Here is a 17430-nt window from a genome sequence, read left to right as displayed (position 1 = left end):
CTTGAAAAGAGTGCATGTTATAAAAGAGCTGGCGCTGGAGGTTTTAAAACTCAAAACTATGGCAAGTCCCAGAACCTGATTAAGTGTATCTCAGGACACTGTGGGATGCTAGGGAAAAAATTGTGGAGGCCCGAGTAAAGGTATGTGTACTACAGACAGCCATGTGTGATGGGCTGGCAGGCTGGAGGATGGCATCATGGACAGTGAAGGAGGTTTTGTGAGATGACAAAGGGATCTTGATGAGGTGAATGAATGGGCTGAAAAAGTAGAAATGGAATTCAATCTGAATAAATACGAGGTAATGCATTTTGTAAAACAAACACGGGTAGAGCTTATACAATTAATGCTCAGGCCTTGATAAGTGTTTTAGAGCAGAGGGACCTCCGGGTTCAGGTACATAATCCTTGAAGGCTGCATCACAGGACGAATAAGACAGTGCTTTGCATGCCTGACTATTGCTCAGTCCATTGAGTGTAGGATTTGGGACGTCATGTTGAGTTTGCATAGACATTTGTGAGGCCTGTTCTGCAAGACTCTGTCCAGTTCTGGTCGCCCAGTTAACAGGGAGGATATTATTAAGCTGCAGGACATTCAGAAGTGATTTACCAGGATATTGCTGGGTATGGAAGGCTTGAGATCTGAAAAATGGCTGGATAGGCTGAGTCTTTTTTCACTGGTGCCTGGGGGTTGAGACATGATGCTATAAAGGTTTATGAAAAAAATGAGATATATGGATCAATTTAATGGTAGTTGCCTTTTCCTCAGGATGGGGGAGTCTCAAGATCAGGGGCCATATTTTTAAGGTTAGAGGGGAGAGGTGTTCAAAAAAAAGATATGGGGCAATTTGCTACACAGAAGGTGGTTTGAGTGTGGAATGAACTTCCTGAGAAAGGGGTTGATGTGCGTACAATTACAACATTTAAAAGATATGTGGATAAACAGGTGAATAGGGCAGGGTTGGAGTGATATAGGCCAGCAACAGGCAGCTGGGAAGAGTTTAGTTTTAGATTATGGTGGGTATCAACTGAAGGGTCAGTTTCCATGCTGTATGGCTCTATGACAAGAATATGGTTTGATTCCATTATTGAAGAAAGGATCAGGGCTGGGCCCACTGATGTGCATCATCGACATAAACGATTTAGTTGAAAATATAGGAGTGATTGTGTGAACGTTTGTTGATGATCAAATGAATGGTGTAGTGGGCAGTGAATATGGTTATCAAAGGGGATCTTGACCAACTGGGCCAGTGGACCAAGGAATGAAAGATGGAGTTTAATTCAGGGGTTGGATTTTGTTAAGACAAACCAGGGAGGACTAATACAGTTAATGGAAGGGCTCTGGCCAGGGTTGTCGGAGAGAGAGAGAGAGAGAGACCAGACGGTGCAAGTTACATTGTTCCTCGGAAGTGGCATACCAGGTGGACAGGGTGGGGAAAGCGATATTTGGCACATTTGCCGACATTGGCCAGCACTTTGTTACATATGTTGGAGATATTTGTAACTTTGTCCTAAATATTTCCCTTGGGCAGAGGAGGCCACGAGGTGACCCTAAGAATGGTGAATAACCAAGGGTCGGTGAGTCCAAAACTAGAGGGTATAACAGGAGGTGAGAGAGCAAGGATTTAAAGAGGGAGCTGAGGGGAACATTATCCACAGAGGATGGTGCATAAACGGAACAGACTGCCTCAGGCACATGGGAGAAACAAAAACAATTACAGCATGGAAAAGACATTTGGGCAGGTACATGGAGAGGAGAAGGTTTGAAGAGATAAGGGCCAAATGCAGGCAAATGAGACTCATTGAGTATAAGAAACATGGGCAGCCTTGAGGGGTTTGACCACAGGTTCTGTTTCCGTGCTGTATCACTCTGTATCCAACTAAAGAGGATTAGTGTACCAAAATAAGGCATGTTGTAGACACTGAAGCAAGTTACAGCGATAGTGATGGTAATCTAGAATGCAGTATGTCTCAAATATGTGGAGGGAGTATCGGGAAGGGAGGAGGTTACAGGGACAGGGACTATTGTAGGAGTTAAAAATGACTGAAGACACTGGTGCACAAGCCATGCCACAGATGGTGTTGCAGAGTAGTGAGTCTTAGTAGAGTGTTGGAGGGAGAACACAGAACAGAAAGATCCCAGGCAGCATTCACAACCTCTTGTCGGAGGCCTACTCTCCCCTCTGTTGTACTGATGCTCGCTAAGACAGCACAGGACTGGATTGATAACTATGAACTCCCGATGCTGTCTCACTGCAACATAAGTTAAAGTAGACGTGGTGATTGAGCACGGGGTGTGTCTATACTGTGCTCCCCATCCAGCACTGTATCTGCGTCCTGTCTTGTTAGCGATGTTTGGAGCCCTCTCATTGCTCTCTGCTCTGTCACTATGAGTGATCTTACCTCACTGCAGGATTTATTGAAGGCTCCCGGTCTCCCTGCCCTTTGTCTCTCTGGCTGACCAACCATCTTCAATGAGGTGATGGATGAGACACACAGCAGTTGGGAAGTCTATTGAGTCAGCAACTTCCTGAGTACCTACAGGAGACAGAGAAATAGACAGAATGGGAAATTAGACTGATGCAGTGAGGGTTACACAAGGAGAATGGAAATGAACCCCACAGAGATCTGGAAAATCCCAAACTCCATCCCTGGCCTGTGCTGTTGAGTCTCTCTGGAGTGGAGAATTCTGTTAGCTCAGGATCTGGAGGAGCTGCAAGAGTGAGAGACGCTGACAGAGGCAGCAATTCGACCCACACAGTGAGGGATACCACATGGAGAGAGACTGAGTGATATCACCAGAGTGCAGGAAGACTTCAGGATCACACAATCATGTTGGAAGAATGAGTTTAGCTTCATGTGTCAGTGCTCAGGGATGAGTAAGCAGTGAGCAGGTGAAGTGATGGCCTAGTAACATTATTGTTCGGGCATTTATCCAAAACCTCAGCTAATGTTCAGGGGAGGCAGGTTTGAATCCCATCATAAGATATGGTGGAATTTAAAATCAATAATTTTAAAAATAGCAATTCACAATCCATAAACAAATATGAAACCATTGCTGATGTACAAAAATCACAATCCCTTAGATTAGATTCCCTACAGTGTGGAAACAGGCCTTTCGACCCAACCAGTCCATGCCATCCCTCCAAAGAGTAACCCACTCAGACCCATCTCCCTCGACCTCATACACCTGACATCATGGGCAATTTAGCATGGCCAATTCGCCTGACCTACGTGCGTTTGGACTGTGGGAGGAAACCGGAGCATCTGGAGGCAATTCACGCAGACACGGGGAAAATGTGCAAACTCCACACAGTCGCCCGCGGCTGGAATCGAACCTGGGACCCTGGTGCTGTGAGGCAGGAAGGCTAATCACTGAGCCAGCGTACCGCGCACTTTCCTTTTGACAACGAGATCTGATCATCCTCACGTGGTCTGCACGACATACCCACAGCAAAGTGTTTGCCTCTCAGTTGCCCTCTGAAATGGCCAAGCAAGCTACTCAGCTCACGGGCAGCTAGGGCTGGGCAATAAAGGCTGGTCAGCCAGAGACACCCACATCCCCTACCTGATTTATAAAAAAATCCAATAGGATGGTCCCACTGGAACCGTGATGGGACCAGTGTCCTGGCCAATCATGACAGTAGGTTTATGGACAGGGCTTTAAACTGACAGAGAGGATGCAGGGACAGGGTTCAGGTGAAAGGAGCTTTCCAAATCCAAAGAAAAAAGGTGAAGCATCGGAACAGTATGGGGATATGATGAAGGCAATCAGAAAGGTACAGGATGGGACAGCGATTAACTAAAACTGTACATCAGTGAATAGGTTTGTGACAGGAAATTGTGGGAAAGAGTAAATTATGTTTTTTTTCAATGGACGAAGTCTTATCAATAAGGTAGATGGATTTGTGACACTGAGATAAAAGAGGTTTAGACAACAGAGAGACATGGTTATAGGGTGAACAAAAGGTGGACATAAATATTCAATGGATCACAACCTTGCGGAAACTCAGGCAAAATGGGTAACACTAACAATAATGGATAACAAAGGCATCACAGAGAAAGCATTTGGTCTCAGATCATGAAGTAGAATCAGTCTGAATGTAAATTCTGGCTACTACTTGCCAAGGACACAAGCAGCAGGATAGTTTTAGCCACTGAACAGCATTCCGCTGCTCATTACTGCATCACACAGGAACTCATTGGAATTTTTTTAACAAACACATTGCGATAATTTTGGGAAACATCAATATTCACAAAATGTAGTACAGTCACACTGGCAAGAGTGATATTGGAAGAGGAGTTCAGAAAATTAGTTTTCAGTGTTTCTTTGAATAACAAATTGTGCAACTGGCTAGGGACATAACTACCTCAGAGCGACCATTGTGTGATGAATCTTAGTAAATGAGTAATGTCACCTGGAGAGATCCTCTGCAATATTGTGATAAAATGCAATTTAAGGAAATATAAAGTTTTAAAGTGAATCACAGAAAGGACAAGCTACAACTAGAAACAAAAATAAACAATAACACGAGTTTGAGAGGAGAACTGACCAAGGTAAATAGGCTAAACAGACTGAAATATGTGCCTGTCAATGAACAGTGGAAAACATTTGAAGGAACAGTGTAAAACACTCAACAAAAGGACATTCCATTGAAACAGACAAATCCTCAGCAAGAAATCCCCATCGGTCCCTCATTCAAGTAAAAATGATCATATTAGATTATCGGGCTTAGAGGATCACCAAAAAGTACTTAAAATCCTGAAGTGAGAGAATGTTTTCGGAGTAAGTTTTAAAGGGATTGCAAAGGGTCTGCTCCCAGGAGGAGGTCAGATGGAAGAGGGAATAATTGTCAAGGTTTTATGTCACAAAAGGAACCGGGAGAGCTGAAGGTGCTGGAGGTGGTGAGAGTGTTACAGAGAGGGGTCAGGGCCTGAACGGTATTACAAAGCCAGTACAGATTGTTGCAACTGGAGGGGTTTGCAGAGGTCGGGAGGGATATATATATTTTTATTTATTCATTCATAGGATGAGGATGTCGCTGATTGGACCAACATTCTTTGCCCCACTGCTAATTTCCCAGAGTATAGCACAGAGTCAGCCATATTGCTGTGGGTCTGCTGTCACGTGCAGGCCAGACCAGGTTAGAATGTCAGATGTTCTTCTCTAAAGGATGTAAATGAACCAGATGAGTTCTTCCTTCTGGTCAACAATGCTTTTATGGTGGCCTCACCAATGTCCTCTACAGCCACAACATGACATCCCAACTTCTACTCTCAATCGCAAACGCCTGCTTCACCAACCTGTCTACCTGTGACACCACTTACAAAGAACTGTCTACCTGCATCCCTGGGTCACAGACTGACAACACTACCCAGGGCCCAAACATAAACTGTACAAGTCCCACCCTGGTTTGTTTCACCAAAATGGAACACCTCACGTTTATCTAATTAAACTCCATCTGCTATTCTTCAGCTCACGATCCCAGTGTACTATTCGTCCTGTTGTATCATAGATAACCTTCTTCACTGACCACTTTACCAACAATTTCAGTGCCACTCAAAAAAACTTACTTACCAGGAAACCAATATTCCCATCCAAACCATTTATCCAAATGACAAACAACAGTGGACCCACTTCACCGCTGGTCACATGTCTCCTGTCAGAAAAACAACATGTCTCCCATCACCCTCTGTCTCCTACCATCAAGCCTAATTTTGTATCCAGTTGACTAGCTCCTCCTGAATGCCATATCCTTTTACATTGATCTGAGCTTATTATCCAGTTTACCATACAGAACGTAGAACACAGAACAGGACAGCACAAGACCCTTCGGCCATGATGCCATGCCCATCTTTTATCCGACTGTGAGATCAAACTAACTTACATACCCTTCATTTTGCTGTCATCCATGTGCCTATCCAAGAGTCTGTTAAAATGTCCCATTACACCCACCCACCACTCTCTGTGTAAAGAACCTACATCTGAAATCTCCCCTTACCCATCCACCAATCACCTTACAATCATGCCCCCATGTACCATGTATGCCATGGGATAAAGAGGTCTCTCACTGTTCACTCTATCTTTGCCTCACACCTTCTTGTTCACCTCTAACAAATCACACCACACTCTTCTTCACTCCAATGAGAAAAGCCTTAGCTCCCTCAACCTTTCTTCATAAGACATGCTCTCCAGTCCAGGTAGCATCCTGGTAAATCTCCTCTTTACCCTCTCTAAAACTTCCACATCCTTCCTTTAATGAAGGGACCAAAACTGAACACAATATTTTAATTGGGATCTAAACAGGACTGTATAGAGCTGCAGCATAACCTCATGGCTTTAAAACTCAATCCCCCAGCTAATGAAAGCCAATACAACAGATTCTTTCTTAATAATACCATCAGCTTGGTGGCAAATTTGAGGGATCTCTGCTCATGGAATCCAAGATCCATCTGTTCCTCCACACTATTCAGTATTCTGCCTTTACCTGCACATCTTTGGCCTGTGGGTGGAAACCGGAGCCCCTGTCGGAAACCCACGCAGACACGGAGAGAAAGTGCTCACTCCACACAGACAGTCGCCTGGGGCTGGAATTGAAATCACGTCCCTAGTGCTGTGAGGTAGCAGTGCTAACCACTGAGCCACCGTGCTGCCCCATGTAACTCTCTAGAGCCCTGCTTCTGATCCTTGGTTCCTCAAACTTAAATTAGCTTCCTTCTTCCTCTTGACTAGATGTTCTACATCCCTTGGAACCTTGACAAATGCTTTGCTGAAGTTCATGTAGACAACACTGACTGCTCTGCCTTCGTCTATCTCTTGGTCAACTCCTCGAAGAGTCAATCCAGTTTGTGAAACATGGCTTCCCACTCACAAAGCCATGCTGACTATCTCTAATCAGCCCTTGCCTTTCCAAATATATGTAGCTCCTTTCTCTCAGAATCTCCTCCAACAACTTACCCAGCACTGGCTCACTGGGCTGTGATTTCCTAGCTGCTCCCTGCAGACATTAAGTGATGGAACAGCATTAGCCACCCTCCAGTCTTCCGGTAACACATTGTGTGTATTGATAAAATAAATATATGTTAGGGACACTATCTCTTCCCCAGATTCCCACAATATTCGACCTAATAAGCGACATTAAGATTTGATCTACCTTTATTTGTTTTCAGATACCAGCACTTTTTTTCCTCTGTTGAGGATTCTTTCCAAGACATCACTATTTATTTCCCCAACTTCCTGAGCTTCCATGTCTTTCTCCACAGTAAATTCTGACAACACTATTTTGTCTAATATCTCACCCACCTCCTGACAGTTAAGGTGCCCTATTCTCTACCAAATTACTCTTTAGCCCTTATTGAAACTTGTGTAAAGTTTTCTGAAAATTCAAATAAACCGTATCCTCAGTCCAACCACTCCTACACCCGTATCTATTCTGCCATTTATATTCACACCAATAAAAATAAAATCCAACAGGCTCAAAAACACATCCTCTTTTCATTAAAAGTGTTTCTAAGGGTCTAGTTATTCTTCATTGACATATCCTTTCAAGCATATTTCAGCTCCTGACCTACTGTCAGGCTAACACTGTTTGGTTTCAGACTGGCAGCAGAAAGAGTTATGGGTGTTCGTGTTTATCAATCTGAAAAAAGGTAGCTTACAGTTTCAACAGGTAATAGATGTTTTGGGAATAAGGAGGAACGTGGGGACTGAATGACATTATGGAGATAGGGAGCGATGTGCGGACTCAACGAGATTATGGACGTAGAGAATGCACTAGTGACTGAAGAACATTATGGAGATAGGGAGTGATGTGGGGCCTGAAAGGGGCCAAAGAGATCTGCAGGGCTGTTGGGTCTGAAGGAGGTTGCACAGATCAGGAGGATCATGGGGATTGAAGGAGGTTACTCTGAACTGGAGGGTCGTTGTGTCAGGATGAGATTATGGAGATAGTGAGGGTTGTGGGGCCTTTTGGAGGTTATGGAGTTAGGGAGGTTGGTGGGGAATGGTTCAGGTTACATGATTAGGAAGAGTCGTGGGGACTGAAGGAGTTTATGGAGAGAGGGAGGGCTGTGGGGACTGAAGTAGGTTATATAGATAGTAAGTTTATAGAGAAGCACAGGAAAGAAGAGCAGGTATTGGCCATTTGACCACAGAGTCGGTCCCACCATTCAATATGATCACGACTGATCATTTAACCCAGTACAGTATTCCTGCTTTCACACCTTACTCTGATATTATAGTGACTACTGGCATTTAGTGATACAGTGGGCTGTAGTAACTGGGATGGGGGTGGGGTGGGGGGGGGTGTCTTACAGAGATAGGGAGGGTTGTGGAAGCTGGGACAGGTGACAGATACAGGGCGGGTTTTAGGAATGGGAGGACTTCACAGAGATTTGGAGGAATGCAGGGATGGGACGTGATAACAATCACAGGGAGGGTTTTGGGAGCTCGATCTGAGACGGGTATAGCTGAGAACAGAAGGGAGTCAAACAGGGACAAGGTAGGACTAAGAAATTAAGCTGCATTTATTTCAATGCAAGGGGCCTAACAGGGAAGGCAGATTAACTCAGGGCATGGTTAGGAACATGGGACTGGGATCTCATAGCAATTACAGAAACATGGCTCAGGGATGGGCAGGACTGGCAGCTTAATGTTCCAGGATACAAATGCAACAGGAAGGATAGAAAGGGAGGCAAGAGAGGAGGGAGAGTGGCATTTTTGATAACGGATAGCATTACAGCTGTGCTAAGGGAGGATATTCCCAGAAATACATCAGGGAAGTTATTTGGTGGAACTGAGAAATAAGAAAGGGATGATCACCTTATTAGGATTGTATTATAGACCCCACAGTAGTCAAAGGGAAATTGCCAAACAAACTTGTAAGGAGATCTCAGTTATCTGTAAGAATAATAGGGTAGATATGGTAGGGGTTTTTACCTTTCCAAACATCGACTGGGACTGCCATAGTGTAAAGGTTTAGATGGAGAGGAATTTGTTAAGTGTGTACAAGACAATTTTCTGATTCAGTATGTGGGTGTACCAACTAGAGAAGGTGCAAAACTTAACCTAAGCTAAGGAAATAAGGCAGGGCAGGTGACTGAGCTGTCAGTGGGGGAGCACTTTGGGACCAGCGACCATAATTCTATTCATTTTAAAATAGTGATGGAAAAGGATAGACCAAATCTAAAAGTTGAAGTTCTAAATTGGATAAAGGCCCATTTTGACGTATTAGGCAAGAACTTTTGAAAGCTGATTGCAGGCAGATGTTCGCAGGTAAAGGGACGATGGAAAATGGGATGCCTTCAGAAGTGAGATAACAAGAATCCAGAGAAAGCATATTCCTGTCAGGGTGTAGGGGAAGGCTGGTAGGTATAGTGAATTCTGGATGACTAAAGAAATTGAAGGTTTAGTTCAGAAAAAGAAGAAAGCACATGTCGGGTATAGACAGGATAGATCGAGTGAGTCCTTCGAGTATAAAGGAAGTTGGAGTATACTAAAGAGGGAAATCAGGAGGGAAAAAAAGGGACATGAGATAGCTTTGACAAAGAGAATTAAGGAGAATCCAAAGGGTTTTTACAAATATATTAAGGACAAAGGGTAACTATGGAGAGAATAGGGCCCCTGAAAGGTCAGCAAGGCGGCCTTTGTGTGGAGCCACAGAAAATGGGAGAGATACTAAATTAATATTTTGCATCAGTATTTACTGTGGAAAAGGATATGGAAGATATAGACTGTAGGGAAATCGATGGTGACATCTTGCAAAATGTTCAGATACAGAGGAAGAAGTGCTGGATAACTCCCCAGGGCCTGATCAGGTGTACCCGAGAACTCTGTGGGAAGCTAGAGAAGTGATTGCTGGGCCTCGTGCTGAGATATTTGTATCATCAATAATCACATGTGAGATGCCAGAAGACTGGAGGTTGGCAAAAGTGGTGCAACTGTTTAAGAAGGGTGGTAAAGACAAGCCAGGGAACTATAGACCGATGAGCCTGAACTCAGTGGTGGGCAGGTTGTTGGAGGGAATCCTGAGGGACAGGATGTACATGTATTTGGAAAGGCAAGGACTGATTATGGATAGTCAACATGGCTTTGTGCGTGGGAAATCATATCCCACACACTCGAGTGAGTTTTTTGAAGAAGTCGCAAAGAAGATTGATGAGGGCAGAGTGATAGATGTGATCTATATGGACTTCAGTAAGGCATTCGACAAGGTTCCCCATGGGAGACTGATTAGCAAGGTTAGATCTCATTGAATACAGTGAAAACTAGCCATTTGGATACAGAACTGGCTCAAAAGTAAAAGACAGAGAGTGGTGGTGGAGGGCTGTTTTTCAGACTGAAGGCCTGTGACCAGTGGAGTGTCACAAGGATCAGTGCTGGGCCCTCTACTTTTTATCATTTACATAAATGATTTGGATGAGAGCACAAGAGGTACAGTTTGCAGATGACACCAAAATTGGAGGTGTAGTGGACAGCGAAGAGGGTTACAACAGGATCTGGACCAGATGGGACAATGGGCTAACTGGCAGATGGAGTTTAATTCAGATAAATGCGAGGTGCTGCATTTTCGAAAAGCAAATCATAGCAGGACTTATACACGTAATGGTAAGGTCCTAGGGAGTGTTGTTGAACAAAGAGACCTTGGAGTGCATATTCATAGCTCCTTGAAAGTGGAATCGCAGATAGATAAGAGAGTGAAGGCGGCGTTTGGTATGCATTCCTTTATTGGTCAGAGTATTGAGTCCAGGAGTCGGGAGGTCATCTTGCGGCTGTACAGCACATTGGTTAGGCCACTGTTGGAATATTTTGTGCAATTCTGGTCTCCTTCCTATCAGAAAAATTTTGTGAAACTTGAAAGGGTTCAGAAAAGATTTACAAGAATGTTTCCAGGGTTGGAGGATTTGAGCTACAGAGAGAGGCTGAACAGGCTGGGGCTGTGGCGTCGGAGGCTGAGGGGTGACCTTATAGAGGTTTACAAAATTATGAGGGGCATGGATAGGATAAATAGACAAAGACTTTTCCCTGGGGTCGGTGAGTCCAGAACTAGAAGGGATAGGTTTAGGGTGAGAGTGGAAAGATATAAAAGAGACCTAAGGTGCAACTTTTTCAAGCAGAGGGTGGTACGTGTATGGAACGAGCTGCCAGAGGATGTGGTGGAGGCTGGTACAACTGCAACATTTAAGAGGCATTTGGATGGGTATAGGAATGGGAAGGGTTTGGAGGGAGATGGGCCGGGTGCTGGCAGGTGGGACTAGATTGGGTTGGGATATCTGGTCAGCATAGACGGGTTGGACCAAAGGGTCTGTTTCCGTGCTGTACACCTCTATGACTCCAACACTCATGGAGGTTATAGAAATAAACTGTGTGACTGCATGTGGAGGTGGTTGAAGGCATAAAGGTTTGTAGTTATCGTAGGAAATTACATCATTTGGGACCAGCAGAGTTTTCAGAGACTAACTGCATTTCAGAAACAGGAAGAGTTCATAATCATCATTAGAAATGCAGAAACTAATTTATGAGAGAAGCAGGGTCACTCTGCACTGTGCCCAGAGACAAGGAGGAGTCTTACAGCTGGAGGAGGTTACTAAGGTACAGAGCTTTTTTGTTGTTGTGACAGGAAATTTACAGAGATCATGAAGGTAGTAGGAGTTCAAAAAAGTCACAAAGACAGGGAGATTTTTCAGGTCTAGAAAGGACAACACTGACCAGGATGGCTGAAGGAACTGAAGAGTTGTTTTTCTTCAGTTAAGGAGAGATGTGACAGAACCCGGGATTAAAGGCAAACGCAGAAACTTGGAGAGTTGTAGTGGTAGGAGGAGCTTACAGGGATAGGCAGGATTGTAGGGGCTGATAGAGATAGGGGAAGTGGTATCAATGAAACAGACAATGGAGAAACTGACAGACATAGGGAAGGTTCTGTGGAACAGATGAATTTACAGATAAGATGGTGATAATGAAGCCTGAGAATTTTCTCATGTTCCTTGCCCAGCATTGTTCCTACATCATGCCCTCAGGGTCTGAATTAAAATCCACTTACTCCTCCCCGTGCTGTTTACTGTGAGTGATCTGACCGGCTGCAGGATTTACTGAAGGCTCCAGATCTCCCTCTCCATCTCTCTCTGGCTGACCAACTGTCTTCAATGTGGTGATGGACGAGACAGGAATTGGGAATTCTGCTGAGTCAGGGACATCAGGAATACCGACAGGAGACAGAGAAATAGACAGAATGGGAAATTACACTGATGCAATGAATCTTACACATGGAGAATGGCATTGAATCCCACAGAGATCTGGAAATTCCTAATGTCCATTTCTGGCCTGTTCTGCTGCGTCCCTCTGGAGTGGAGAATTCTGTTAGCTCAGGATCTGGAGTAGCTGCAAAGAGTGAGAGACACTGACAGAGGCAGCAATTAGACCCAGAAGTAAGGGATATCACATGCAGAAAGACAGTGATATCAGCAGAGTGGAGGAATGTATCAGGATCACACAATGGTATCAACAGAAGTGGTTCTGACCAGTGAGCACTGCTACCAGTACACAGGGAAGACTGAGCTATTTTATTGGGATAGGCTCCCCAGGTATCAGGAATATGCAGTGTGCTATAAATGGACACAGATGAGGAGGGGGAAAGGTCTGAGGGGAATGGAAATTCCCAAGTCCAAAGAGGAAGGTTGAAATATTGGAACACCATGGAGATGTGGATGAAGACCAACAGAAAGAAACAGTAAGGGACTGAGTTTAATTAAAATACTACATTGTCAAATAGATTTGTGACAGGAAATTATTGGTTTACATTAAGTAAATGCCATTTCTGCCCCTCACAATTCCTCACACATCAAAATGACATCACTTCCACCCCTCACATCATCGCTGATGTCACACACTCAGTGACTTCCATGCCCCCCCCTCGACTGCCGTGTTTGTCACCACTTCCGCCCCCACCAATGCCGCGCACTTGCATTCTGCTGACAAACCCCCAGGTCCCACCATCACAATCCCTACCCCAGAATCCGGAGGGGAACACCACCCGTGCTCATGACTCCATCCCCATTCCCCCTAACACCACACCCACTCCAGTAACAGGCTCAGTCGCCTCCCCCAGCTCCACACCTACGCCTGGTCCCAGCTCCCAGTCCTGCCGAGTTTTCACCATTCCCCCTGACCTCCCCCTCACTGAGGATGAATGATCAATCCTCAGCAAAGACTTCACCTTTATCCCCCTCCGTCCACACATCAATTAATTTAATACACGCTGAGATATTGAACACTTCTTCTGACGCCTCCGAGCATACTTTTACAATCAAGACTCCCACCCACCTTTCAAGGACCCTTTTGCCCACCTCCAACATACTCCATCCACCAGGACACCCCGCGCTGGCCTATTACCTGTCTTCGATTTCTACATTTCCAACTTCCACCGAGACATCAACCGCCTCAACCTATCTACCCCCTCCCCCACTCCAACCTCTCACCCTCACAACGTGCAGCCCTCCACTTCCTCTGCTCCAATACCGACCTCACCATCAAACCAGCAGATAAAGGGGGTGCAGTGGTAGTCTGGTGCACTGACCTCTACACTGCTGAAGCCATGATGCCAACTCGAAGACACCTCCTCCTATCACCCCCTCTACCATGACCCACCTCCCATCACCAAACCGTCATCTCCCAGAGCATACAGAACCTCATCACCTCAGGAGGAGAACTCCCACCCACAGCTTCCAACCTCATTGTCCGGGATCCCCCACTGCCCGATTCTACCTCCTTCCCAAGATCCCCATAGTGTTAGGTAAGGGGTAAATGTAGATGTAGGGGTATGGGTGGGTTACGCTTCGGCGGGGCGGTGTGGACTTGTTGGGCCGAAGGGCCTGTTTCCACACTGTAAGTAATCTAATCTAATCTAATCCACAAGCCTGACCATCCTGACCGACCCATTCTCTCAGCATGCTCCTACCCCACCGAACTCATGTCTGCCTACCTCGACATTGCCCTCTCCCGCAGTCCAGGAATTACCCACATTCATTCGAGACACCATCCATACCCTCCACCTCCTCCAAGACTTCTGTTTTCCAGGCCCCCAACGCCGCATCTTCACCATGGATATCCAATCCCTCTACACCTCCATTCACCATGACCAGGACCTCCAAGCCCTCCGTTTCTTCATCTCCTGACGGCCACAACAGAACCCTTCCACCGACACTCTCATTCGTTTGTCTGAACTTGTCCTCACACTTAACAATTTTTCCTTCAAATCCTCCCACTTCCTCCAGACCAAAGGGGTAGCCATGGGCACCCGTATGGGCCCGAGCTATGCCTGTCTCTTTGTTGGTTATGTAGAACAGTCCATTTTCCGTAGTTACACCGGCACCACTCCCCACGTCTTCCTCCGCTACATTGATGACTGCATTGGCGCCACATCGTGCTTCCTTGAGGAGTTTGAGCAATTCATCAACTTCACCAACACATTCCACCCTGACCTTAAATTTACCTGGACCATTTCTGATACCTCCCTCCCCTTCCTGGACCTCTCCATCCCCATTAATGACAACCGACTTGACACCGACATTTTTTATGAACCTACCGACTCCCAAAGCTACCTAGATTACACCTCTTCCCAGACTACCGCCTGCAAATTTGCCAACCCGTATTCCCAATTCCTCCGCCTCCGCCATACTTGTTCCCAGGAGGGCCAGTTCCACCACAGAACACACCAGATGGACTCTTTCTTTAGAGATCGCAATTTCCCTTCCCACGTGGTTAAAGATGCCCTCCAACACATCTCGTCCACATTCCACACCTCCGCCCTCAGACCCCACCCCTCCAACCGTAACAAGGACAGAACGCCCCTGGTGCTCACATTCCACCCTACCAACCTTCGCATAAACCAAATCATCCGCCGACATTTCCGCCACCTCCAAACAGACCCTACCACCAGGGATAGATTTCCCTCCCCACCCCTTTATGCCTTCCGCAAAGACCGTTCCCTGAGTGACTACCTGGTCAGGTCCACGCCTCCCAAAATCCCACCCTCCCTTCCTGGCACCTTCTCCTGCCACTGCAGAAATTGCAAAACCTTCGCCCACACCTCTCCCCTCACCACCATCCAAGGCCGCAAAGGAGCCTTCCACATCCAAAGTTTTACCTGCACATCCACCAATATCATTTATTGTATCCGTTGCTCCCTATGCGCTCTCCTCCACATTGGTGAAACTGGACACGTCCGAGCAGAGCACTTTAGGGAACATCTCTGGTACACCCGCACCAATCAACCCCACTGCCCTGTGGCCCAACATTTCAATGCCCCCTCCCACTCTGCCGAGGACATGCAGGTCCTGGGCTTCCTCCACCGCTGCTTCGTCACCACCTGACACCTGGAAGAAGAACGTCTCACCTTCCGCCTCGGAACACTTCAACCCCAGGGCAACAATGTGGACTTCACCAGTTTCCTCATTTCCCCTTCCCACACCTCACACCCCACCTCCAGCCTTCCAGCTCAGCCTCCCATGACTTGTCCTAACAGCCTATCTCCCTTCCCACCTATCCACTCCACCCTCCTCCCTGACCTATCACCCCCATCCCCACCCCCATTCACCCAATGTACTCTTTGCTCCCTTCCCCCATCCTCCACTCTGACCAATTATCTTCTTCCCCACCCCATTCACCTACTGTACTCTATGCTACTTTCTCCCTATCCCCACCCCCCTCTCATTTACCTCCCAACTCTGCAGGCTCCCGGCTTCTATTCCTGATGAAGGGCTTTTGCCCGAAACGTCGATTTTCCTGCTCCTCGGATGCTGCCTGACCTGCCGTGCTTTTCCAGCACCACTCTAATCTAGACTCTGGTTTCCAGCATCTGTAGTCCTTGTGTTTACATTATTGGAGAAGAAGGCAACCGAGATAAAGCATGTTGTTAACACTGAACCAAGTTACAGGGATAAGGAAGGTCGTCTGGAATGCAGCACAATTCAAATATGTGGACGGACTATCGGGAAGGGAGGAGGTTACAGCGATAGGATCTGTTACAGGAATTAAAAATTATTGAAGACACTGGACCACAAGACATGCCATAGATACACTGTTGTAGAGTCGTGAGTTTTAATATAACAGAACTTACATTGGTGTGGTGATTGAGCCTGGGGTGTGTGTGTGCACTGTGCTCCGCTCCAGCATTGTACTATGTCATGTTGTGTTAACAGATGGTTGGATCCCTCTCATTGTTCTTTGCTCTGTGCACTGTGGGTGACCTTACTTCACTACTGGATTTATTGAAGGCTCCAGATCTCCTTTCCCTTTGTCTCTCTCTGGCAGACCAACTGCATTCAATGAGGTGATGGACGATCCACCCAGCAGCTGGGAAGGCTATTGAGTCAGGACTTTCCTGAGTACCTACAGGAGACAGAGAAATAGACAGAATGTGAAGTTAAACAGATGCAGTGAGGGTTACACATGGAGAATGGCACTGAGTTCCACAGAGATCTGGAAAATGGAGCGATATGAAGAAATAGTCCCACATTGCTGGAAGATGTCAGGATCACACAATTGTGTTGGAAGAATGGGTTTAGCTTCATGATGCCCTGGTATCAGTGCTCAGGGATGAGCACCCAGTGAGCAGGTGAAGTAATGGCCTAGTGGTATTATTGCGAGAGAATGTATCCAAAACCTCAGCTAATGTTCAGGGGAGGCAGGATTGAATCCCGCCATCTGAAAAGGAGACATTTGAAATCAATAATTTTAAAAATAATAATTAACAATCCACAAATAAGTATGAAACCATTACTGATGTACAATAAATCCAAACACTTGTCCTTTAGAGAAGGACATCTGCCCATCCTCACGTGGTCTGCACGACATCCCCACAGCAAAGTGTTTGCCTCTCAATTACCCTCTGAAATGGCCGAGCAAGTTACTCAGTTCAAGGGCTTCTAGGACTGGGCAAGAAAGGCTGGTCAGCCAGAGACTCACACATCCCATTCCTGATTTTTAAAAATATCTATTAGGATGATCCCCCTGGAACTGTGCTGGGACCAGTGTCCTGGCTAATCATGTCGGTAGGTTTATGGACAGGGCATTAAACTGACAGAGAGGATGCAGGTGAAAGGAGCTTTCCAAATCCAAAGGGAAAAGGTGAAGCAATGGAACAGCATGGGAATGTGGCTGAAGACAAGCAGAAAGGAACAGGATGGGACAGAGTTTAACTAAAATTGTACATCAGCGAATAGATTTGTGACAGAAAATTGTGGAAGGCAGTATATTATGTTTTTTTTTGAATGGACAACGTTGCTGCAATAAGGTCGATGGATTTGTGAGACAGAGATAAAAGATATTTAGACAACAGGGAGACATGAATACAGGGTGAACAAAATATTCAGTGGTTCGTAATCTTGTGCAATCTCAGGCAAAATGGGTAACGCTAACAATAATGGATACCAAAGGCAT

At 45.9% G+C, this 17430-nt stretch overlaps 1 long non-coding RNA gene across 7 annotated transcripts in view; it reads right to left on the bottom strand.

The window, feature by feature from the left end:
* LOC140458757 (uncharacterized) overlaps window positions 1-17430 on the bottom strand; it is a 90197-nt gene that overhangs the window by 36811 nt on the left and 35956 nt on the right. For 6 of the 7 annotated variants that reach the window (XR_011953641.1, XR_011953645.1, XR_011953639.1 and 3 more), the window contains 2 exons: window positions 16109-16380; window positions 2400-2534 (listed from right to left, as the gene is read on the bottom strand). This is a non-coding gene — a long non-coding RNA (uncharacterized lncRNA). The remainder of the gene's footprint in view (window positions 1-2399; window positions 2535-16108; window positions 16381-17430) is intronic. The other variant, XR_011953643.1, reaches the window with a different exon arrangement.

The sequence above is a fragment of the Chiloscyllium punctatum genome, chromosome 34, assembly GCF_047496795.1.
Source record: "Chiloscyllium punctatum isolate Juve2018m chromosome 34, sChiPun1.3, whole genome shotgun sequence".
Taxonomy (NCBI): domain Eukaryota; kingdom Metazoa; phylum Chordata; class Chondrichthyes; order Orectolobiformes; family Hemiscylliidae; genus Chiloscyllium; species Chiloscyllium punctatum.
Note: the sequence above shows the minus strand (reverse complement) of the source record. Positions and strands in the feature narration are given on the sequence as shown.